This window comes from Neophocaena asiaeorientalis, unplaced genomic scaffold (assembly GCF_003031525.2).
Source record: "Neophocaena asiaeorientalis asiaeorientalis breed wild unplaced genomic scaffold, Neophocaena_asiaeorientalis_V1.1 scaffold138, whole genome shotgun sequence".
In the NCBI taxonomy this organism is placed as follows: domain Eukaryota; kingdom Metazoa; phylum Chordata; class Mammalia; order Artiodactyla; family Phocoenidae; genus Neophocaena; species Neophocaena asiaeorientalis.
In genome coordinates this window covers 2,086,356-2,111,656 of record NW_020172632.1, presented here as the reverse complement: position 1 = coordinate 2,111,656, position 25,301 = coordinate 2,086,356, and the positions used below count along the sequence as shown (strand labels likewise).

The following is a 25,301-nucleotide window of genomic DNA, read 5'->3' as shown; positions in this document are numbered from 1 at the left end:
ACCTTACATGACAAAAGGGACTCTGCAGATGTAATTAAATTAAGGATATTGAGATGAGAAGATTTTGCTGGATTAGCCAATTGGGTCCAGTATGATCACAAGGGAACTTATAAGAGGGAGGCTGAAAGGTCAGAGTCAGAGAAGACATGATGATGGAAGCAAAGAGGTCAGAGAGAGAGAAAGGGAGAGACTTGAAGATGCTGTGTTCCTAGCCTTAAAGATGGAGGAAGGGGCCACAGCCAAGGAATGCAGGTGACGTGTAGAAGCTGGAAAAGCAAGGGAACAGATTCTCCCCTGAGCCTCCAGAAGGAATGTCACATTGCCAACACCTTGATTTTAGAGTTTCTTATCTCCAAAATTGTAAGATAATAGATTTGTGTTGTTTTAAGTCTGTGTTAATTTGTTACGAAACAATAGGAAACTAAAATGATAAAGTCAGACAGCAGATAATTTTTTCCAGTGATTTCCATTTTACCAGATGTAAAGAATGCCTTTCTACACTCATGTAACTGAATCCTGCCTTGACACCATTGACTACTCATTTATTTGTGACTCTATTCCCTTCACTTCTAAAATATCACATACTCTTTAATATCTTCCTCCTTCTCTGATCATTCTGTCAGTTATGGGCTCCTTCTCCTCTTTATTTCCTCCTAATGATTTTCCATTCCTTTCCACCTCTTTTTTTCCTTCCCTTCCTTTTTCTTCATACTGTCCATGAATAATTTCATTCACCCTCATGATTTCCACTTTTCACCTATGTGCTATCCAAAGATATCTCTCCTCTAAGTAACTTTAAACTATCTATTAAAATCTACCCAAGGAGATTTGAAAACCAAGACAGAGAACATCTTAAACATAGATACAGATAAAAGATCAATAATCTTTGAAAGTGCAATAGATGTGACCTTTCGGTAGACATGATGAAAGTCAGAGGATGATAGATTGACATCTTTAAAGTTCTCAAAGGATAAAAGCAACTAGGATTCTATTCTTAGTGAAAATACCCTTCAAAAATGGAGGCAAACAAAATCTGAGAAAATTCACTGCTTGTAGACCTGCACCACAAAAAGTACCTTAGGAAGTTCTTCAGGCTAAAGAAAAATGCTCCAAGATAGTTTCCTGCAGTTTCACAATGAAGTTCCAAAGTGTGATTTTCTTTGTTTTTCTACTGCTGGAAATATGTATACTGAGTTTCTTGAATCAGTGAATAAACATCTTTCATAAATTCTCAAAAATCCTCAGATCTGCAGCAAGGAATGAAAAGCAAAAGAAAAGAGTAAACATATGAAGAAAAGGATATTGATTGTTTAAAATAATAGTGATAATAATGTCTTCTGGGTGTTATAAAATAGGTAGAAGTAATATATTTGACAATTGTAGTGCAAACATGGAAGGGAGTAAATGGGATTAAACAAACATAAGATTCTTGTCTTTTTCTTGGGAAGCAGACATATGTAAACATTTAATGAGCTATACACTTACATTTTTTGTGCTTTACTGTATGCAAGTTGTCTTTAACAAGAAAGAAAAAAGTGAAAGTGAATAAGTGTTGATATAGCTAGGAAAAGTTATGCATAAATTCATTGAGATGGGATTCAACTTGACAATATTTCCCCTTTCTCTTCCTTATACTCCTAACATAAGTCCTCTATGACTAGTCATTCATTTGACAAATATTCATTGAGATTCCTGCTATGTGCTACTCACTGTGATAGGAACTGAATATATATAGAGATTGAGACTAACATTAGAAGTGTTCAGAAATGAATAAGAAGTAGTGATCAGTGAAAGCCTCTGAGTAAGGGAGAAGCTAATTGGAGCTAAACATTAGGGATTTCTGTAATAAACATCATGGCAGATTTAAGGATTGAGGCACAGAATCAGATAGTGCGATTTTCTCTTGGTTCTCTACTGCCTGAAGTCACTCCTATATCCTCGGCTTTTCTAAGACTCACTTCATTTTAGGGAGACAAATTCAGCACTTCCTTATTTTTTTTTAATTTAATTTAATTTTTCTAACATAAGGTTCTTATTAGTTATCCATTTTATACATATTAGTGTATAAATGTCAATACCAGTCTCCCAATTCATCACCCCACCACCCCACCCCACCACTTTCCCCCCTTGTTGTCCATACGTTTGTTCTGTACCTGCAAACTGGTTCATCTGTACCATTTTTCTAGGTTCCACATATATGCTTTAATATATTTGTTTTTCTCTTTCTGACTTACTTCACTCTGTATGACAGGCTCTAGATCCATCCACATCTCTACAAATGACACAATTTCGTTCCTTTTTATAGCTGAGTAATATTTCATTCTATATATGTACCACATCTTCTTTATCCATTCATCTGTTGATGGGCATTTAGATTGTTTCCACGTCCAGACTATTGTAAATAGTACTGCAATGAACATTGGGGTGCATGTGTCTTTTTGAATTATGGTTTTCTCTGGGTATATGCCCAGTAGTGGGATTGCAGGGTCATATGGTAGTTCTATTTTTACTTTTTAAGGAACCTCCATACTGTTCTCCAAAGTGGCTGTATCGATTTACATTCCCCCAACAGTGCAAGAGGGTTCCCTTTTCCCCACACCCTCTCCAGCATTTCTTGTCTGTATATTTCCTGATGATGCCCATTCTAACTGATGTGAGGTGATACTTCACTGTAGTTTTGATTTGCATTTCTCTAATAACTAGTGATGTTGAGCAGCTTCTTATGTGCTTCTTGTCCATCTGTATGTCTTCCAATGGTCTATTTAGGTCTTCTGCCCATTTTTGGATTGGGTTGTTTGCTTTTTTAATATTGAGCTGCATGAGCTGTTTATATATTTTGGAGATTAATCCTTTGTCCGTTGATTTGTTTGCAAATATTTTCTCCCATTCTGAGGGTTGTCTTTTCGTCTTGTTTGTAGTTTCCTTTGCTTTGCAAAAGCTTTTAAGTTTAATTAGGTCCCATTTGTTTATTTTTGTTTCTATTTCCATTACTCTAGGAGGTGGATCAAAAAAGACCTTGCTGTGATTTATGTCAAAGAGTGTTTTTCCTATGTTTTCCTCTAAGAGTTTTATAGTGTAAAGTCTTACACTTAGGTCTCTAATCCATGTTGAGTTTATTTTTGTGTATGGTGTTAGGGACTGTTCAAATTTCATTCTTTTACATGTAGCTGTCCAGTTTTCCCAGCACTACTTATTGAAGAGACTCCCTTTTCTCCATTGTATATCCGTGCCTCCCTTGTCAGAGATTAGTTGACCATAGGTGTGTGGGTTTATCTCTGGGCTTTCTATGTTGTTCCATTTATCTATATTTCTGTTTTTGTGCCAGTACCATATTGTCTTGATTACTGTAGCTTTGTGGTATAGTTTGAAGTCAGGGAGCCTGATTCCTCCAGCTCCTTTTATTCCCCTCAAGACTGCTTTGGCTATTCGGGGTCTTTTGTGTCTCCATACAAATTTTAAGCTTTTTTGTTCTAGTTCTGTGAAAAATGCCATTGGTAATTTGACAGGGATTGCACTGAATCTATAGATGGCTTTGGGTAGTAGAGTCATTTTCACAATATTGATTCTTCCAATCCAAGAACATGGTATATCTGTCCATCTGTTTGTATCATCTTTAATTTCTTTCATCAGTGTCTTATAGTTTTCTGCATACAGGTCTTTTGTCTCCCTAGGTAGGTTTATTCCTAGGTATTTTATTCTCTTTGTTGCAATGGTAAATGGGAGTGTTTCCTTAATTTCTCTTTCATTTTATTCATCATTAATGTATAAAAATGCAAGAGATTTCTGGGCATTAATTTTGTATCCTGCAACTTTACCAAATTCATTAATTAGCTCTAGTAGTTTTCTGGTGGCATCATTAGGATTCCCTATGTATAGTATCATGTCATCTGCAAATAGTGACAGTTTTACTTCTTCTTTTCTGATTTGTATTCCTTTTATTTCTTTTCCTTCTCTGATGGCTGTGGCTAGGACTTCCAAAACTATGTTGAATAACAGTGGTGAGAGTGGACATCCTTGTCTTGTTCCTGATCTTAGAGGAAATGCTTTCCATTTTTCACCATTGAGAATGGTGTTGGCTGTGTGTTTGTAATATATGGCCTTTATTATGTTGAGGTAGGTTCATCTATGCCCACTTTCTGGAGAGTTTTTATCATAAATGAGTGTTGAATTTTGTCAAAAGCTTTTTCAACATCTATTGAGATGATCACATTGTTTTTCTTCTTCAGTTTGTTAATATGGTGTATCACATTGATTGACTTGCATGTATTGAAGAATCCTTGCATCCCTGGGATAAATCCCACTTGATCATGTTGTATGATCCTTTTAACGTGTTGTGGGATTCTCTTTGCTAGTATTTTGTTCAGGATTTTTGCATCTATATTCATCAGTGTTACTAGTCTGTAATTTTCTTTTTTTGTCGTATCTTTGTCTGGTTTTGGCATCAGGATGATGCTGGCCTCATAGGATGAGTTTGGGAGTGTTCCTTCCCCTGTAATTTTTTGGAAGAGTTTGAGAAGGATGGGTGTTAGCTCTTCTCTAAACCTTTGATAGAATTCACCTGTGAAGCCATCTGGTCCTGGGCTTTTGTTTGTTGGAAGATTTTTAATCACAGTTTCAATTTCATTACTTGTGATTGGTCTGTTCATATTTTCTATATCTTCCTGGTTCAGTCTTTGAAGGTTACACCTTTCTAAGACTTTGTCCATTTCCTCCAGGTTGTCCATTTTATTGCAGTAGAGTTGCTTGTAGTAGTCTCTTAGGATGCTGTGTATTTCTGCGGTGTCTGTTGTAACCTCTCCTTTTTCATTTGTAATTTTATTGATTTGAGTCCTCTCCCTCTTTTTCTTGATGAGTCTGGCTAATGGTTTATCAATTTGTTTATCTTCTCAAAGAACCAGCTTTTAGTTTTATTGATTTTTTGCTATTGTTTTCTTTGTTTCTATTTCATTTATTTCTGCTCTGATCTTTATGATTTCTTTCCTTCTACTAACTTTGGATTTTGTTTATTCTTCTTTCTCTAGTTCCTTTAAGTGTAAGGTTAGATTGTTTATTTGAGATGTTTGTTGTTTCTTGAGGTAGTATTATGTTGCTATTAAGTTCCCTCTTAGAACTGCCTTTGCTGCATCCCATAGGTTTTGGATCGTCATGTTTTCATTGTCATTTGTCTCTAGGCATTTTTTGATTTCCTCTTTGATTTATTCAGTGATTTCTTGGTTATTTAGTAACATATTGTTTAGCCTCCATGTGTTTGTCTTTTTTACTTTTTTTCCCCTGTAATTGATTTCTAATCTCATAGCATTTTGGTCGGAAAAGATGCTTGATATGATTTTAGTTTTCTTAAATTAACTGAGGCTTGATTTGTGACCCAAGATATGATCTATCCTGGAGAATGTTCCATGTGCACTTGAGAAGAAAGTGTAGTCTGCTGTTTTTGAATGGAATGTCCTATAAATATCAGTTAAATCTGTCTGGTCTATTGTGTCATTTAAAACTTATGTTTCCTTATTAATTTTCTGTTTGGATGATCTGTCCATGGTGTAAGTGAGGTGTTAAATTCCCCCACTCTTATTGTGTTACTGTCGATTTCCTCTTTTATATCGGTTAGCAGTTGCCTTATGTATTGAGGTACTCCTATGTTGGATGCATATATATTTATAACTGTTATATCTTCTTCTTGGATTGATCCCTTGATAATTATGCAGCATCCTTTCTTGTCTCTTGGAACATTCTTTATTTTAAAGTGTATTTTATCTGGTATGAATATTGCTACTCCAGCTTTCTTTTGATTTCCATTTGCATGGAATGTATTTTTCCATCCCCTCACTTTCAGTCTGTATGTGTCCCTAGGTCTGAAGTGGGTCTCTTGTAGACAGCATATGTATGGGTCTTGTTTTTGTATCCATTCAGCAAGCCTGTGTCTTTTGGTTGGGGCATTTAATCCATTCATGTTTAAGGTAATTATCGATATGTATGTTACTATTACCATTTTCTTAATTGTTTTGCATTTGTTTTGTAGGTTCTTCTCTTCTCTTGTGTTTCCCACTTAGAGAAGTTCCCTTAGCATTTGTTGTAGAGCTTGTTTGGTGGTGCTGAATTCTCTTAGCTTTTGCTTGTCTTTAAAGTTTTGATTTCTCTATTGAATCTGAATGAGATCCTCGCTGGGTAGAGTAATCTTGGTTGTAGGTTCTTCCCTTTCATCACTTTAAATATGTCATGCCACTCCCTTCTGGTTTGTAGAGTTTCTACTGAGAAATCAGCTGTTAACCTTATGGGAGTTCCCTTGTATGTTGTCATTTTTCCTTTGCTGCTTTCAATAATTTTTCTTTGTCTTTAATTTTTGCCAGTTTGATTACTATCTGTCTCGGCATCTTTCTCCTTGGGTTTATCCTGTATGGGACTCTCTGTGCTTCCTGGACTTGGGTGGCTATTTTCTTTCCCATGTTAGGGATGATTTCGACTATAATCTCTTCAAATATTTTCTCAGTTCCTTTCTCTTCTCTTCTTCTGGGATCCCTATAATGCAAATGTTGTTGCCTTTAATATTGTCCCAGAGGTCTCTTTGGCTGTCTTCATTTCTTTTCATTCTTTTTTCTTTATTCTGTTCTGCAGCAGTGAATTCCACCCTTATGTCTTCCAGGTCACTTATCTGTTCTTCTGCCTCAGTTATTCTGCTATTGATTCCTTCTAGTGTATTTTTCATTTCAGTTATTGTATTGTTCATCTCTGTTTGTTTGTCTTTAATTCTTCTAGGTCTTTGTTAAACATTTCTTGCATCTTCTTGATCTTTGCCTCCATTCTTTTTCCGAGGTACTAGATCATCTTCACTATCATTATTCTGAATTATTTTCCTGGAAGTTTGCCTATTGCCACTTCATTTAGTTGTGTTTCTGGGGCTTTATCTTGTTCGTTTATCTGGTACATATCCCTCTGCCTTTTCATCTTGTCTGTCTTTCTGTGAATGTGGTTTTTGTTCCACAGTTGGCAGGAATGTAGTTTTTCTTGCTTCTGCTCTCTGCCCTCTCTCAGCACTTTCTAATGTCCTTTTAGATATGGATATTTGAGAAGTCCTCCAGACAACTGTGCCAAGAGGAAAGGAATGGTTGGCATAGTCTCTTTCTCTTTCTCCCTCAAATAATGTAAACAAAAGTGGCTCCAGTTTATCAGAATAAAAGTTGTGGGTGAGGCTGCTGGAGAGAATGCCAAGCTGTCTCACAGAGTGACTCAAGATGACATTAGAGTACTAGTCCCAGTACCATTGGTATAGGATCATAGCCAAGAGGTGAGATGAGATTTTTGCTGTTAAATCAACTCTGCAGTTAGTTTCTGTTTTAATGCTCTTAGAGAGAAATTACTTTTGGAGTCTATTCTAGTTAATTTGCTTTTCTGCAGAACTCTTCCTTAAATTAACAATAGCTTAAGGAGACTTCCCTGGTGGGGCAGTGGTTTACAATCTGCCTGCCAATGCAGAGGACATGGGTTCAATCCCTGGTCTGGGGATATCACACATGCTGCGGAGCAACTAAGCCTGCGCGCCACAACTGCTGAGCCCACGCACCACAAGTATTGAAGCCTGTGTGCCCTAGAGCCTGCACACCACAACTACTGAGCCCACGTGCTGTACTACTGAAGCCTGTGCACCTAGAGCTCATGCTCCACATCAAGAGAAGCCACCACAATGAGAAGCCCATGCACCATGATGAAAATCAGCCTCTGCTTGCCGCAACTAGAGAAAGCCCTCACACAGCAATGAAGACCCAATGCAGCCAATAAATAAATAAATAAATAAATGAAATTAAACAAAAAAACAGCACACAAAAAAACAATAGCTGATAATGTTTGAAACATATAGAATTTCAGGATAAGAAGCACTGAATTATGAAATAAAGTAATTCATTTATGTAGTTAGTATTCACTGGGTTCCTAAACTGTATCAGGCACTTGTGTCAGGCACCAGTTGTGTTAGTTCTTGGGGATATAAATATAATTAATTGTAGTTTTGACAAACTCTATGTTTATAGTCAAAAAAAGACAAAGAAAACTCAATTAAAATGAAGTGACAACTTTAAGAATTCATTATGAACCAAATGCAAACAGGACACAAAGGAGGAACTAACTACTTCTGAGGAATCAGGGAAGGTTTTATTGACTGATGTCGTTTGAACTGGATCTAGAAGAAGAAGTAGGAATTCCCCAGGCCTCAGTGGCCATTCTAGGCAAAGGAAGGAACAGGAGCAAAGGTATGAAAACTTAAACATTCCCTGTCTGGCAAACTATTGGTAATCTAGATCATGGAGTATGTTTCAGGAAGTTGTAGGATATAAGAATTAAGACTATGAAATGAGATGAAGGTCAGTTGTCAATGACCTAGAAAGTCACAGTAATGATAGACTATCTATAATGGGCATGTTTACTGAACAACCCAAAGTGTTTCTTTTTTTAGAGGTAAGCATTTACAAAACAGTTAGTTGAATAAAGAGAGATCTACAACAAACTATAGTTAGGTTAATATTATAACTCCAGTATAATTCATTTAAAAAATTTCTTTGTGAGAAATTTAAAATATGTAGAAAAATACAAAGAGGAACATTACAAACATGCTTGTTTACCACCCAGAATTAATAGCCATTAATATTTTGTCATATTTGCTTCCAGTTTTTGTGGTAAGAAAGGGGGCATTACAGACTATATTTGTTTTCTCAGGCTCCTGCAACAGATTACCACAAACAGGGTGGCTTAAAACAGCAGAAATTTGTTCTCTCATAGTTCTGAATGTCAGAAGTCTAAAGTTAAAATGAAATCAGTGGCCATGCTCACTCTGGAGGCTCTAGGGGAGAATCCTTCTTTGCCTCTTCTAGCATTTGTTATCCCCAGGCATTGCTTGGTTTCTTCTGCTAGTGACTACGTCACTCCAATCTCTGTCTTCATCTTCACATCACCTTCTCTTCTATGTGTGTCTTCTCCTCTTCTGTTTCTTATAAGGACATTTGTTAGAATCAGGGTCCCCTGGGTAATCCCAATTATTTCATCTCAGGATTGATAACTTAATTACATCCGCAAAGACCCTTTTTCCAAATAAGGTAGCAATCTAGGATTCCAGGAATTTGGATGTGGACATAAATTCTGGGGGAACACCATTCAACGTACTCCATAGATATAACTGAAATCTATTTTATTCAAAAAAATCATCTCATTTCTTATCGCCTCACTAAAGCTCCTATGTTGCCTTCTTGTCCACTTTTGTGTTGTTTTACATCTTTTCTTTTTTTGTTGTTTTTTTATGGTTTGTTTATTTTTGTTTTTAGTATTTATTTGTTTTATTGAAGTATAGTTGTACAATATTATATGTTACAGGTGCATGATATAGTGAATCAAAATTTTTAAGGTTATACTCCATTTATAGTTATTATAAAATATTAGCTATCTTCCCTGTGTTGTACAACATATCCTTGTAGCTGATTTTATACGTAATAGTTTGTACCTCTTAATCCTCTACCCCTATTTTATCCCTCCCCACTTCCCTCTCCCCCCTGGTAATCATTAGTTTATTCTCTATATCTGTGATTCTGCTTCTTTTTTGTTATATTCACTAATTTGTTGTATTTTTTAGATTCCACATACAAGTGATATCATACAGTATTTGTGTTTCCCTGTCTGACTTATTTCACTTAGCATAATACCCTCCAAGTCCATCCATGTTGTTGCAAATTGCAAAATTTCATTATTCTGTATATATTATATATGTTACAATATTTCATGTTATATATATATATATATATATATATATATATATATATATCCATTCATCTGTTGATGGACACAGGTTGCTTCCATATCTTGGCAATTACATCATTTATTTTCATTTATGTAAAATCACCTAGTAGTTTTTCTATGTGTGTATGGTTTTGGATTTACAAAACTATCATCCTGTACAAATTGTTCTGAAATTTGCCTTTTTATCTCAGTGCTATATTTTTGAGAACTGGCTAGTTTTGGGAACTAAAAATAGCTATGTTGTAGTCTATTTCTCTTTATTTTTATTAGTCAGGATAAACTAGGTCCCCCAAATCTCAGTTATTTAACACAGGAAATGTTCACATCTCACTCCTGCTATACAACCAACATGGGTCAGTGGCATGCTCTGCTCTATAGATTCACTCAGGGGCCCAGGCTGAAGAAGGTTTCACTATCTTGGCAGAACACCATATGAAAATCAAGGCCTCCTCAGTTACACAGTAGGAGAAAAGAAAACTGTAAGGTTTCATACAAGCAATTATATGCTTCAGTGCAGAAGTGTTATTTCCATTCATAAGTTATTAGCCAGAAATAATCACATGACCCCACACCTAGATGCAAAGGAGGTGTAGACATATGTCCAGAAGGAAAGAGCTGGATACAGTGAGCAATAGAAATCTCAACCACTTTGCTATTATCCTATCACATGAATATATCACATTATAAACCCATTTCCCTATTGATGGACGTTAAGGGAGTTTCCAAGTTTTTGACATTATAAATAATGCTACACTAGGCATTTGTATATGGTAATTTTTATCCTTATGTGAACATTTCTCCAAGTCATATACCTAGAAATGGGATTGTTGTGTCATAGGTTATGCATGTTATTGATTTAGTAGAGGCTGTCATATTGTTTCCAAACTGGATTATTAGTTTACATTCTCACCAGCAGAATATGAGAGTACCATTTTCCCCTACATTTTTACCAACCTTTAACATTTTCATGCCTTTTATTTTTCACCAGTTAGATAGGTGGAAAGGGCATCTCACTGTTGTTTTAATGTATGGTTTCCTGATTAATAGGTTTAACATGTCAGAGAGAGAGCTATTTTTGTCTATTTGACTTAGTCAGCAAATATTTATTGTGCACTTACTATACACCAGAAGCTGTGCTAGGGCCTAGGGATGTAGTATTAATACCCAATTTTAGGCAATAAATCTGGTCCTAGGGTGTGGTAGAAGACAGGAGAGATCAAGTAGGTTCTTCAGGTCCTGACAGATTCAAAGTGGACGTGACCTCAGAGACAGCACTAGTAAGATTATGCCATCACCCTAGGGCAGAAGTTGTGTACTCTGAGCCACTCTCCTCCCCAAAGCATTTTTCTAACCTAGATGATAAGTATGTATTGAGGGGAGGCGTGGTGAGCTCTTAGCATACTGAGACCGAGCTAAGGGTAATTTAGATTCCTGTTTCACTGTCTGTGGAAGTCTAAGAGCTTCATAAGATTTCTGTGCAGCTTTCTTGGGGAAAACCTCACTCTTTCATGGTCACCTCTGCCTCTAGGTTATACTTGTTTATACTACCTCTGTTTCACACTGCACTGAAACACATGTAAAATTTCCTTTTTCTCTTTACAGACCGTGACACAGATTGTTACTTGCCTACTTTACTATTCATTCTCCTCCTCTTCTTGTTTGTTAGTAAAGATTTAGAAAAGATTTATATCACAAAAAATGAAAAAAAGTAACAACTTCTTATCTTAAAATATTCTTCACCCCACCACAAGGGAATTTTTATTAGCCTCTTAACTACGTGTAATCATCCTTACCTGTATTTACCACCATTTCTGTAGTTTCTTTCTCTGTCTACTTGGGTGCAAAACTCAAATTTCCCATTCGATGATGTTGAACCCTACAACTATCTGCTTATATTGCTTTGGCTTTTGCCATTTTGGCTTTACATATACCCAAATTTATTTATTTTCTCAAGCATGAAATCTGTGCCAGCTTAACAGCATAATAGATAAATTATTTTTACCTCATTGTACTTTAATAATAATAGTAACTAACATTTATTGAGTACTTAGTATGGGATAGGCACCATGTTATATTCTTCACATTTTTCTTTTTCACTTTTAAAAACAGCTATATTGAGGGATCATTGACATGAAATAAATCACACATATTTAAAGAGTAAAAATTGATGTTTTGACATGTGTCCACATTCACAAAATCATCTCCTCCCCAGGCAACTACTAATCTTTAACTTTGACTTTAATTAATAGCTAACTTCTAACTACTAATTCTTTAACTCACTATAAAATTTTTTGTGTGTTCTATAGTTTTTTGGGTTTGTTTTTTTTTTTGCGGTACACGGGCCTCTCACTGTTGTGGCCTCTCTCATTGCGGAGCACAGGCTCCGGACGCGCAGGCTCAGCGGCCATGGCTCACGGGCCCAGCCGCTCCGTGGCATGTAGGATCTTCCCAGACCAGGGCACGAACCCGTGTCCCCTGCATCGTCAGGCAGACTCTCAACCACTGTGCCACCAAGGAAGCCCACTGCGCCACCAGGGAAGTCCTATAGTTTTATATAAAGGGAATCACACACTATATATTCTTCTTTATTTGGCTTCTTTCACTCAGCATAATTGAGATTTATCAATGTTGCATGTATCAGTGTTTCATTCTCTTTTGTATATTTTATATGTGTTTTCCATTATATAGACATAATGCAATTTGTTGATCTTTTCATCTGTTGATAGACATTTGAGAGCCACCCCACACACAAGATTTTAGCTATTGCAAATAAAGCTGCTATGAACATTCATGTACAAATCTTTGTGTGTATATAATCTTTTGATTCTCTTGGATAAATACCTAGGAGAGGGATGACTGGGTCAGATGGTAGGTGAATGTTAGTTGTTTAAGAAACTGCCACAATGTTTTCTAAAACAGTTGTAATGTATTCATTTCTATGAGCAGTAGGCTATCCTTTGTTGCCTGACTTACATTGTCTTGAAAACCATTGTTTCATATATTTTGTCCTGTGTTTTAGTTTTTTCATGCAGGAGTATAATTCTAGTTCCTGTTACTTTAACTTAGACTAAAGCAGAAATCCTTTTCTGCCTTATTTAGTGTTTACAACCACCAGCTAATGTAGGCAGTCTTGTTCTCCCCACATTAGCGAGAGAAACTGCTTTATTTCAAGCATTCATTTTCTGTTCCGACTGTTCCTTTTCATTTGTTTGTCTAGTCAGTCAGTATTTCAGTCACTGCTGTACCAAACACTGATTGTGTGCTGACTATATGAAAGAATAGAAAGAGATTTTCATTGTAGGAGTATCACTCTGGTATCAGTAGAGGGCAAATTAGAAAGTATGAGAGAAGAGGCAGGTACAATAATCCATAAAAGAAATGGTGAGAAGAACTAGTGACAGTGGCAACAGGGTGGAAAGAAGTCTTCACATATATTTAGATTCAGGAAGTGATACACAGATTTATGGAGTAACAGCTACTTTCCATGCATGGACTCAAAACTTGTCTTTTAATTAACTAAGCAACTTAGTGGTTGGATGGAGATGGATGATATTTATACTCATTCCTTCCTTCCTTTATTCAGCCAACCGTAGCAGGTGGAAGCACTTCCATACACAAACTGTTTGCCAACAGGTGAAGTAAACCTGGTATCTTTGATTCTGCCTCAGTCTCGTTCAGGTTTCTCTGCATATTTCTTACTTTCTTTAGGTCACTACTATTATACCACTTATATCCAGGGTGTAGCTTAGAATCAGGAAGATAACAAAAAAGATATTTTAGAAGACTATAAAATAGCATGACAAAATGTTTTGCTTTTTTTTTTGTGGTACGCGGGCCTCTCACTGTTGTGGCCTCTCCCGTTGCAGAGCACAGGCTCCAGACGCGCAGGCTCAGTGGCCATGGCTCACAGGCCCAGCCGCTCCGCCGCATGTGGGATCCTCCCGGACCGGGGCACAAACCCGTGTCCCCTGCATCGGCAGGCGGACTCTCAACCACTGCACCACCAGGGAAGCCCTGCATTTTTATTAGGTGACAAAGACATTCATCTTTGGGGAAAAATATATAAATGTTCTATTGAAATGTTAAGTGTTTCTTTTTAGACACAGGACATATTTCATTTTGTCGTTCTACTTTGTGTTTTACTGTTTCTTTTGGCCGTTTTACTTTTTATAGTAAACAAATATTATTTTTATAGTAAAAATGAAATCAATGCAAAATCAGGCATGGACAAACCATTTCTGACTTCTGATTTGGGCTTCCAAAACTCCCTGTTTTATACCACTTTTAAACATTGCCCACCTCTATATAGATCTAAACATAATAGATCCTTGTTATTCTACATCTCTGTGGACATCACCTTCCTTAATTAGCTTCCCAGTCCTGGCCCACTATATCCAGCTCCAGGTCAAGTCTCAGTTGACTTGGTGTGATAATGAAACAGGGTAATGTTTAAAAACATCTGGGTCAAATAGAATTGAGTTCATAGCCTCATTCTGTCATTTACTAGCTATGCAGATTTGGACAAGTTAACCTCTCTAAGCCTCAGTTTTCTCATCTGTAGCACAGGCCAGAAATATTGATATTATTGGATTGTCATGAGAATTGAGTGAGATCATGCATATAAAGTGACTAGCATAATCCATGCATATTTCATAAATAAAAAGCTGTCATTATCTTTATTGATTAAGGAAAATCTAACCTTGCATTTCCCCCTAAATCAAATCTAGCAGGTATTGTGATGATACAACATATGAAGGCAATTAGAATTCAACTCTCCTTCTTCTTTCTTCTCCCTTTCTAGATCTAGGTTCATGAAGACTGGGCAAAGTGGAAAAAGTAGGCAGAATCACATATCAACATATACAAATTAATTTTCTACAAGCGAGGCACTTTGCATTTCCAAATTGCTCAGGAACATACATCCATATACAGGATCAGACCATTGTAAAAGAATGGCTCTGTGGTCTAGTGATAACCCTGGAGGCCAAACTGCCTGCCTTTCAATCTGAACTACTACTTACTAAACTCTTACATTGTAAAAATTATCTAAACTCTTTGTGACTCAGTTTCCTACTCTTTCAGTTGTTAAGAACATTAAATTAGATTATGTGAAGTATTTAGAATTGTGCTTAGCACATAATAAGCCCCATGTGTTTACTATCATCATCACCTGCATTTGCATTTAAATATCCCATCTTTTGTATACTTATTAATAAACAAATGCATTATGTTTTGTCCAAATATTAATATTGGGCTGAATAGAATCTTTATTCCTATTCTACAGTTAAGGAAATTGAAGCTCAGGGAGATAAAGTAACTTGCCCAATATTACACAGATAAGTAAAGGTATATAGAAGAGGGCCTTATACATAATAAGCTCTCAATAAATATTATTATATGAAAAGTTGAAATTTGATCCTAGGTCTCCATAACTTCAAAAAACACTTTTTTTTGGTCACTCCACAAAGCTAATCAACAGCTCTTTTTTAAAATTTTGTTGGCTAATCTGCTTTTTTGCATTTACCTAATGGCAGTGAGCAGCTGCATATCTGGAAATACAGGAAAATATATTATTATAGTTTAAACAATTGAATAATTGACTGTTTTCAGTGATGTGGCATTAAACTTTTTTGGAAAAAAAAGAACTAGAAAGTGAAATGATATATCCACATGAAAATCCTCTTAAGAGCAAAATGTATACAGTAATTATATTATTAGGTGGAGCTGCCATCTTTACAAAGTTAGGTATTATATTACGCTATATTAAGGATGTTAGATTTTTAAAGTGGGTGTTTCAAATGTCTACTCTTAATTATCACTGTGTAACTGAAGCAACACATGGACTCCTGCCTGCTCTCTCATGTCTCCTTAGATTTATTTGGAGATTGTTTTCTTAATTTACATTGAGACATTTATGTTCACAGATTCAGAAGCCCAAGCAGGGTAGCCACTGTTTTATTGTGTAATTGTGGGGAAGTCTAAGCCTATTTCCCACTTCTTCTCAAACCTGGATATTACATCTCAGTTGAAGTAAATGAACTTTGGTCTTGTCCGTTAATTCTCTGCTCACTTTATAAGGATGATGATAATATATTATTAATATTTATTGATCCCTTCTTATAGGACAAGCACTATGTTAAATACTTAACAATAATTTTCACATTTATTCCTCAAAATAATTAATATTCTCATTGCACAAAGGTGCAAAATGAAGCTTTGAAAGGCAACATAATGAGCTCAAAATATAGCCAGGATGACTCCAGAACCTTTTCTCTCTCTTTTTTTTTATTTAGCATATATATTTTTTAACATCTTTATTGGAGTGTAATTGCATTACTTTTTATTTAGCATATATATTTTTTCACATCTTTATTGGAGTGTAATTGCATTACAATGGTGTGTTAGTTTCTGCTTTATAACAAAGTGAATCAGCTATACATATACATATATACGCATATCTCCTCTCTCTTGCTTCTCCCTCCCATCTTCCCTAACCCACCCCTCTAGGTGGTCACAAAGCACTGAGCTGATTTCCCTGTGCTATGCGGCTGCTTCCCACTAGCTATCTATTTTACATTTGGTAGTGTATATTTGTGAGTGCAACTCCCTGACTTCGTCCCAGCTTGCCCTTCCCTCTCCCTGTGTCCTCAAGTCCATTGAATATGTCTGCATCTTTATTCCTATCCTGCCCCTAGGTTCATCGGAAACTTTTTTTTTTTTATTCCATATGTATGTGTTAGCATACGGTATTTGTTTTTCTCTTCCTTCACTCTGTATGACAGATTCTAGGTCCATCCACCTCACTACAAATAACTCAATATCGTTTCTTTTTATGACTGAGTAACATTCCATTATATATAAGTGCCACATCTTCTTTATCCATTCATCTGTCCATGGACACTTAGATTGCTTCCAATACTTTGCTGTTGTAAAGAGAGCTTCAATGAACATTGTGCTACATGACTCTTTTGAAATATGGTTTTCTCTGGGTGTATGCCCAGTAGTGGGATTGCTGGGTCATATGGTAGTTCTATTTTTAGTTTGTTAAGGAACCTCCATACTGTGCTCCATAGTGTCTGTATCCATTTACATTCCCACCGACAGTGCAAGAGAGTTCCCTTTTCTTCATACCCTCTCCAGCATTTACAGATTGTAGATTTTTTGATGATGGCCATTCTGACGGGTGTGAGGTGATACCTCATTGTAGTTGTTTTTTTTTTACAACATTATTGGAGTATAATTGTTTTACAGTGGTGTGTTAGTTTCTGCTTTATAACAAAGTGAATCAGTTATACATATACATATGTTCCCATATCTCTTCCCTCTTGCGTCTCCCTCACTCCCACCCTCCCTATCCCACCCCTCTAGGTAGTCACAAAGCACCGAGCTGATCTCCCTGTGCTATGCGGCTACTTGCCACTAGCTATCTCTTTTACGTTTGGTAGTGTATATATGTCCATGCCACTCTCTCGTTTTGACACAGCTTACCCTTCCCCCTCCCCATATCCTCAAGTCCATTCTCCAGTAGGTCTGTGTCTTTATTCCTGTCTTACCCCTAGGTTCTTCATGACTTTTTTTTCCCTTAAATTCCGTATATATGTGTTAGCATATGGTATTTGTCTTTCTCTTTCTGACTTACTTCACTCTGTATGACAGACTCTAGGTACATATCTTTGCTATTGTTTCCTTCATTTCTTTTTCATTTATTTCTGATCTGATCTTTATGATTTCTTTCCTTCTGCTAGCTTTGGGGTTTTTTTGTTCTTCTTTCTCTAATTGCTTTAGGTGCAAGGTTAGGTTGTTGTTTTGAGATGTTTATTGTTTTTTGAGGTAGAATTGTATTGCTATAAACTTCCCTTTTAGAACTACTTTTGCTGCATCCCATAGGTTTTGGGTCATCGTGTCTCCATTGTCATTTGTTTCTAGGTATTTTTTTTATTTCCTCTTTGATTTCTTCAGTGATCACTTCGTTATTAAGTGGTGTATTGTTTAGCCTCCATGTGTTTGTATTTTTCACAGATCTTTTCCTGTAATTGATATCTAGTGTTATAGCATTGTGGTCAGAAAAGATACTTGATATGATTTCAATTTTCTTAAATTTACCAAGACTAGATTTGTAAACCAAGATATGATGTATCCTGGAGAATGTTCCATGAGCACTTGAGAAAAATGTGTATTCTGTTGTTTTTGGATGGAATGTCCTGTAAATATCAATTAAGTCCATTTTGTTTAATGTATCATTTAAAGCTTGTGTTTCCTGATTCATTTTCATTTTGGATGATGTCCATTGGTGAAAGTGGGGTGTTAAAGTCCCCTACTATGATTGTGTTACTGTCAATTTCCCCTTTTATGGCTGTTAGTACTTGCCTTATGTATTGAGGTGCTCCTATGTTGGGTGCATAAATATTTACAATTGTTATATCTTCTTCTTGGATCGATCCCTTGATCATTATGTAGTGTCCTTCTTTGTCTCTTCTAATAGTCTTTATTTATTTTAAAGTCTATTTTGTCTGATATGAGAATTACTACTCCATGTTGATTTCCATTTGCATGGAATATCATTTGACATCCCCTCAGTTTCAGTCTGTATGTGTCAGGTCTGAATTGGGTCTCTTGTAGACAGCATATATATGGGCCTTGTTTCTGTATCCATTCAGCAAGTCTATGTCTTTCTTTTGGAGCATTTAGTCCATTTACATTTAAGGTAAATATTGATATACATGTTCATATTACCATTTTCTTAATTGTTTTGTGTTTGTTATTGTAGGTCTTTTCCTTCTCTTGTGTTTCCTGCCTAGAGAAGTTCCTTTAGCATTTATTGTAAAGTTGGTTGGTGGTGCTGAACTCTCTTAGCTTTTGCTTCTCCATCAAATCTGAAGGAGATCCTTGCTCGGTAGAGTATTCTTGGTTGTAGGTTTTTCCCTTTCATCACTTTAAATATGTCCTGCCACTCCTTTCTGGCTTGCAGGTTTTCTGCTGAATGATCAGCTGTTAACTTTATGGGGATTCCCTTGTATGTTGTTGTTTTTCCCTTGCTGCTTTTAACATTTTTTTCTTTGTATTTAATTTTGTTTGTTTGATTAATATGTGTCTTGGCGTGTTTCTCCTTGGATTTATCCTGTATGGGACTCTCTGCGCTTCCTGACTTGATTGACCATTTCCTTTCCCATATGAGGGACATTTTCAGCTATAATTTTTCACATATTTTCTCAATTCTTTTATGTTTCTCTTCTTCTGGGACCCCTATAATTCAAATGTTGATATGTTTAATGTTGTCCCAGACGTCCCTGAGAGTGTCTTCAATTCTTTTTATTCTTTTTTCTTTATTCTGCTCTGTGGTAGTTATTTCAACGATTTTATCTTCCAGGTCACTTATCCGTTCTTCTGCCTCAGTTATTCTGTTATTGAACACTTCTAGAGAATTTTTAATTTCATTTATTATGTTGTTCATCATTGTTTGTTTGCTCTTTACTTCTTCTATATCCTTTTTAAATGTTTCTTGTATTTTCTTCATTCTATTTCCAAGATTTTGGATCATCTTTACTATCATTACTCTGAATTATTTCTCAGGTAGACTGCCTCTTTCATCTTCATTTGTTTGGTGTGGTTGGTTTTTACCTTGCTCCTTCATCTGCTGCGTGTTTCTCTGTCTTCTCATTTTGTTTAACTTACTGTGTTTTAGGTGTCCTTTTCACAGGCTGCAGGTTCGTAGTTCCTATTGTTTTTGCTATCTGCCCCCCATGCTTAAGTTTGATTCAGTGGGTCATGTAGGCTTCCTGGTTCAGGGGACTGGTGCCTGTGTTCTGGTGGATGAGACTGGATCTTGTCTTTCTGGTGGGCAGGACCACATCCAGTCATGTGTTTTGGGGTGTCTGTGACCTTATTATGATTTTAGGCGGCCTCTATGCTAATGCCTGAGGTTGTAGTACTGTCTTGCTAGTTTTTTGACATAGGGTGTCCATCAATGTAGCTTTCTTGTTGTTGAGTGGAGCTGGGTCTTAATGGTGAGATGGAGATCTCTCGGAGAGCTTTCACCATTTGATATTACACAGAGCCAGGTCTCTGGTGGATCAATGTCCTGAACTCAGCTCTCCCACCACAGAGGCAGAGGCCTGACAACCAGCCAGAGCGTGAAGACCCTGTCAGCCACACTTCTCAGAAGAAAAGGGAGAAAAAAAGAAAGACAGAAAGAAAACAAAATAAAGTTGTTAAATTAAATTTTTTTTAATTATTAAGAATAAAAAAGTAAAGAGAAAAAAAGAAGGAAAAAACAATGAAAGAAAGAAAGAAGTGAGCAACCAAACCAAAAAAGAAATCCACCAATTATAAAAAGCGCTAAAAACTATCCTAAAACACAAATTAAAACAACAAACAAAACACCAGACAGACAGACCCCTAGGACAAATGGTAAAAGCAAAGCTATACAGACAAAGTCACAAAAAGAAGTATACACATATATACTCACAAAAAGATAAAAGGGAAATTATATATATATATATATATATAAATGAAGAGAGCAACCAAATCAATAAACAAATCTACCAGTGATAATAAACGCTAATTACTAAACTAAGAAACAAATTAGAGGCAGAAAGCAAACGCAAGTCTATAGTTGCTCCCAAAGTCCACCACCTCAATTTTGGGATGTTTTGTCTTCTATTCAGGTATTCTGCCAATGCAGGGTACATCAAGTTGATTGTGGAGATTTAATCCGCTGCTCCTGAGGCTGCTGGGAGAAATTTCCCTTTCTCTGCTTTGTTCACACAGCACCTGGGATTCAGCTTTCAATTTGGCCCTGCCTCTGCGTGTAGGTCGCCTGAGGGCGTCTGTTCCCTGCCCAGACAGGACAGGGTTAAAGTAGCAGCTGATTAGGGGCCTCTGGCTCACTCAGGCTAGGGGGAGGGAGGGGTACGGAATGCGGGGCTAGCCTGCAGCGGCAGAGGCCAGTGTGACATTGTAGCAGCCTGAGTCACTCCATGTGTTCTCCCAGGGAAGTTGTCCCTGGATCTCGGAACCCTGGAAGTGGCAGGCTGCACAGGCTCCTGGGAGGGGAGTTGTGGATAGTGACCTTTGCTTGCACACAGGCTTCTTGGTGGCTGCAGCAGCAGCCTTAGTGTCTCATGCCTGCCTCTTGTGTCTGCGCTGATAGCCACAGCTCACCACCATCTCTGGAGCTCGTTTAGGCAGTGCTCTGAATCCCGTCTCCTCGCAAACCCCAAAACAAGTGTCTCTTGCCTCTTATGCAGGTCCAACCTTTTTTCTGGACTCCCTGATGGCTAGCTGTAGCTCATTAGCCCCCATCAGGATGTGTTCACGCAGCCAACCCCAGTCCTCTCCCTGGGATTTGACGTCCGAAGCCCCAGCCTCAGCTCCCAGCCCCAGCCCATCCCGGTGGGTGAGCAGACAAGCCTCTCAGGCTGGTGATTGCTGGTCAGAACCGATCCTCTATGGAGGAATCTCTCTGCTTTGCCCTCTGCACCCCTATTGCTGCACTCTCCTCCATGCTATGAAGCTTCTCCCCTGCTTCCCCTCGTCTGTGTCAGTGAAGGGGCCTCCTAGTGTGTGGAAACTTTTCCTCCTTCACAGCTTCCTCCCAGAGGTGCAGGTCCATCCCTATTCTTTTTTCTCTGTTTTTTCTTTTTTCTTTTGCCCTTTCCAAGTACGTGGGGAGTTTCTTGACTTTTGGGAAGTCTGAGGTCTTCTGCCAGTGTTCAATAGGTGTTCTGTAGGAGTTGTTCCACATGTAGATGTATTTCTGATGCATTTGTGGTTAGGAAGGTGATCTCCATGTCTTAATCCTCTGCTCTGTTGAACGTCTCTCCAGAACCTTTTCTCCTAAACACAATATTTTTTTCCTATTACAAGTGCAGTGTATATTTGTTGTAGAAATTATAGAAAATATAGATGATAGAAATGAAGAAAACAAAAACAACTCATAACCCAATTAAAAAGGAATAACCACTGTTAGCATGTTGGCAGAATTTTACTTTTTCATTTTATCTCCATAGCTACCTTAGTTACAGAGATATAGAGTCAAAAATGTAAGATTGTGTACATATTATTTTTCTTAACAATTAGATAATATGAAACTACTTTGCAAACCTACTTTATCTTCCACCTGGCAATGCATTCTAAGTATTTTCCACACTTTAAATATTTTTGTATAACATTGTTTTAAAGGATTCTCAGGAGATCATTGTTTGGCTCCATCATAGTTCATTTTATCAATCCCTTGGCATTGGGCAATTAAGTTCTAGAATAAACAATACTATAATAGAGAGGTTGGTGTTCACTATGATTATTGAATTACACCAAATTCCCATATATGGAATTGAGGCTAAATATATTTAAAACACTTCTGAGCCATGTTAATCAAATGACCTCCAATTTATACCATTTTATACCCACTCCAGCAGTGTATCAATGTGTCAGCCTGATTACTACCAAAATTAAAAACACTTTTCTTAATGAGATAACATTCTTAACTGGTTAGATTAGACATTTTAGGGCTAATGGCACTCTATAATTTTGTTTTGTATGTTTTTTTTCCTTTTGCAACTCTCCTATACATGTCCCCCACACCCTGAAGCACCCTTCTCTCTCTCTCTGTCTTTCTCTCTCTGTCTCTGTCTGTTTCTCTTATAATAGTGATGATTTTTTCTTGGTTGTGAGAGCTTTTAACAAAACTGATACAATTTTTATTGGAGCAGTTTTAAGTTTACAAAAAATAATTGAACAAATAGGGCTTCCCTGGTGGCGCAGTGGTTGAGAGTCCGCCTGCCGATGCAGGGGACTCGGGTTCATGCCCCAGTCTGGGAAGATCCCACATGCCACAGAGTGGCTGGGGCTGTGAGCCGTGGCCACCGAGCCTGCACGTCCGGAGCCTGTGCTCCGCAACAGGAGAGGCCACAACAATGAGAGGCCCACGTACCGAAAAAAAATAAATAAATAAAAAAATAATTGAACAAATAGCACAGAAAGTTACCACATACACCCCTTGCCACTCCCCTGAATTTCCCCTATTATATAACATCTTGCATTAGTGCAACATGTTTATTACATTTGATGAGTCAATATCGATAAAAATATTATCAGCTGAAGTCTATAGTGTACACTAAGGTACACTCTTTATGTTGTACATCCTATTGATTTTTACAAATGTATAATGACATATAACCATCATTACAGTTTCATATGGAATAATAGTTTCACTACCCTAAAAATCCATTATGCTTCACCTACTCATCCCTCTCTCTCTCCCTTCTCCCAACCCCCTAACAACCACTGATCTTTTTACTGTCTGCATAGTTTTGCCTTTTTCAGAATGTCATATAGTTGGAATCATACAGTATGTAGTCTTTTCATACTACATAACACGTTCACATAGCAATGCACATTTGTTTCCTTTCTGTCTTTTCATGACTTGATAGCTCATTTCTTTTTATTGCTGAAAAATATTCCATTGTATAAATTACCATAGGTTATCCATTTACCTATTGAAGGACATCTTGCTTTTCTTCAAATTTTAGACATTATGAATAAACTTCTATAAGCATGTGTGTGCAGGTTTTTGTGTGGACATAAGTTTTCAGCTCATTTGTGTAAATACCAAGGGCCATGATTGGTGGATCCTATGGTAAGAATATATTTAGTGTTGTAAGAAACCACCACTCTGTCTACCAAAGTGGCTGCAAATTTTGCACACTCATCAGTGGTAAATGAGAGTTCCTGTTGCTTTGTATCTTCACTAGTATTTCGTGTTGTCACCGTTTTGGATTTTGGCCATTCTAATAGGTTCATAGCAATATATCATTGGCATTTTAATTTGCAATTCCCTCATGACATATGATGTTGAGCATCTTTTAATATGCTTATTTGCCATCCATGTCTTCTTTGGTGAGGTATCTTTTCAGATCTCTAGTGAATTGTTTATTAATTGAGTTGTTTGTTTCCTTATTGTTGAGTTTTAAGATTTCTTTGTGTATTTTGGATACCAGTCTTTTATCTGTTATGTATTTTGCAAATATTTTCTCCCTGTCTGTGGCATACTTTTTCATTATCTTAAGGGAAAGTTTTTTATATTGAGTAAATTAATTCTTTTTCTGTTTTATAGAACTGGATGTATTTTCCCACTTTATTAATTACCTTTCAGTTTTCTTCAAAGTATTTTTTGATGTTCAGAGGTTTTTGTTTTCAAATTGTCAAATCCATAAATCTTTTTCCTTGGAACTCACTTCTTTGTGGTTAAACAAAGAAAGACCCTTTCCTTTCAAGAGTATATAGCAAATTGTTCAATTATACTCTCTTTAAAGTCTCTATGGCTTTACTTGGTTTTTCTTCCTCTCCTCCACTCCCTCCTCTCCCTCCTCTTCCATCTTTTACATTTAACCTTTAATCTACTATATTTTGGCTAGTTAAGTTAGACATAGGGACCTAAATTTACTTTTTTCTCAGTGATTAGCCAATTATTCATCATTATTTGTTGAAAAATTTATTCTGTGTCATTAGAATATAGTTTTAATACCTATAAGTTTGTAATATATTTTATTACTTGAGCATGTCCCTCTTTATTACTCTTTTTTTAAAAAGTGTTGACTATTCTCTTGTGTTTTGAAAGACGATTTTTTGAATTACTCTTTCACATTCTAAAAACATATTTGGCATTTTTATTGAAGTCATGTTTAATCCATAGGATAATTTGAGCAGAGTTGACATATTATGATATTGTCTTTCCATCCAGAAAATAGTGTGTTTTATCTTTTTCTGTTCATATTAGAGTTGAGTAACTTTATTTAAGCAAGTCTTCATTTTTTGTTAAGTTTATTTGGAGGTGGTTTCTATTTTTATTGCTATTGAGCATTAGATATTTTTTCTATTATGTTTTGGAACTGGGTTTTGCTGATATATGGAGAAGCTATTTATTCTTGTATGTATGTCCATTTAAATCACGGGTTTTTATAAGACATTAGTGTTTCTGGGAACTTTAGACAGCATTCAGTGCCCTTGCATATCTCTGTATTGAAGATTCATCTATTAGAGGCAACAAGAAGAATTGAAATCAAATGGAAATCAAATCCTATCCCTTACCTCTGTGACATGACAAATCATTTAAGAACCACTGAGCCTCAATTTACTGATATACAAAATGGGAATAATTATGTGAGAACCCAATAAAAATAATGGTCCTAATTTTTTATCAATGATTACATCATGTGATAAAATTGATAGCTATTTATTATCAATTTGAGGGCTAAATAATCATTCTTATTATGCTCACAACAACATTCTAAAGTAGATAATATTATTATCCCAACTTCCATGTGAGAAAATGGTGGCTTAGAGAAGTCTTTAGTATGTATATAGTATTGTGGTTAATGAGAAAGTTTTGGAGCCTGGCTGCCTGGTTTAAATTTCAACTCCCCAACTTACTCATTATATGACATCAGACACATTTCTTAACCTCTCTGAGCATCAGTTTCTTTATTCATTGTATGGAGAATAATAATAATGTGTACTACAGAAGTGTTTTA

At 36.5% G+C, this 25,301-nt stretch overlaps 1 protein-coding gene across 1 annotated transcript in view; it reads left to right on the top strand.

The window, feature by feature from the left end:
• The window catches only part of AGBL4 (AGBL carboxypeptidase 4), a 1,255,618-nt gene that overhangs the window by 427,679 nt on the left and 802,638 nt on the right, over positions 1 to 25,301 (top strand). The gene's annotated exons all lie outside the window — the stretch shown is intronic.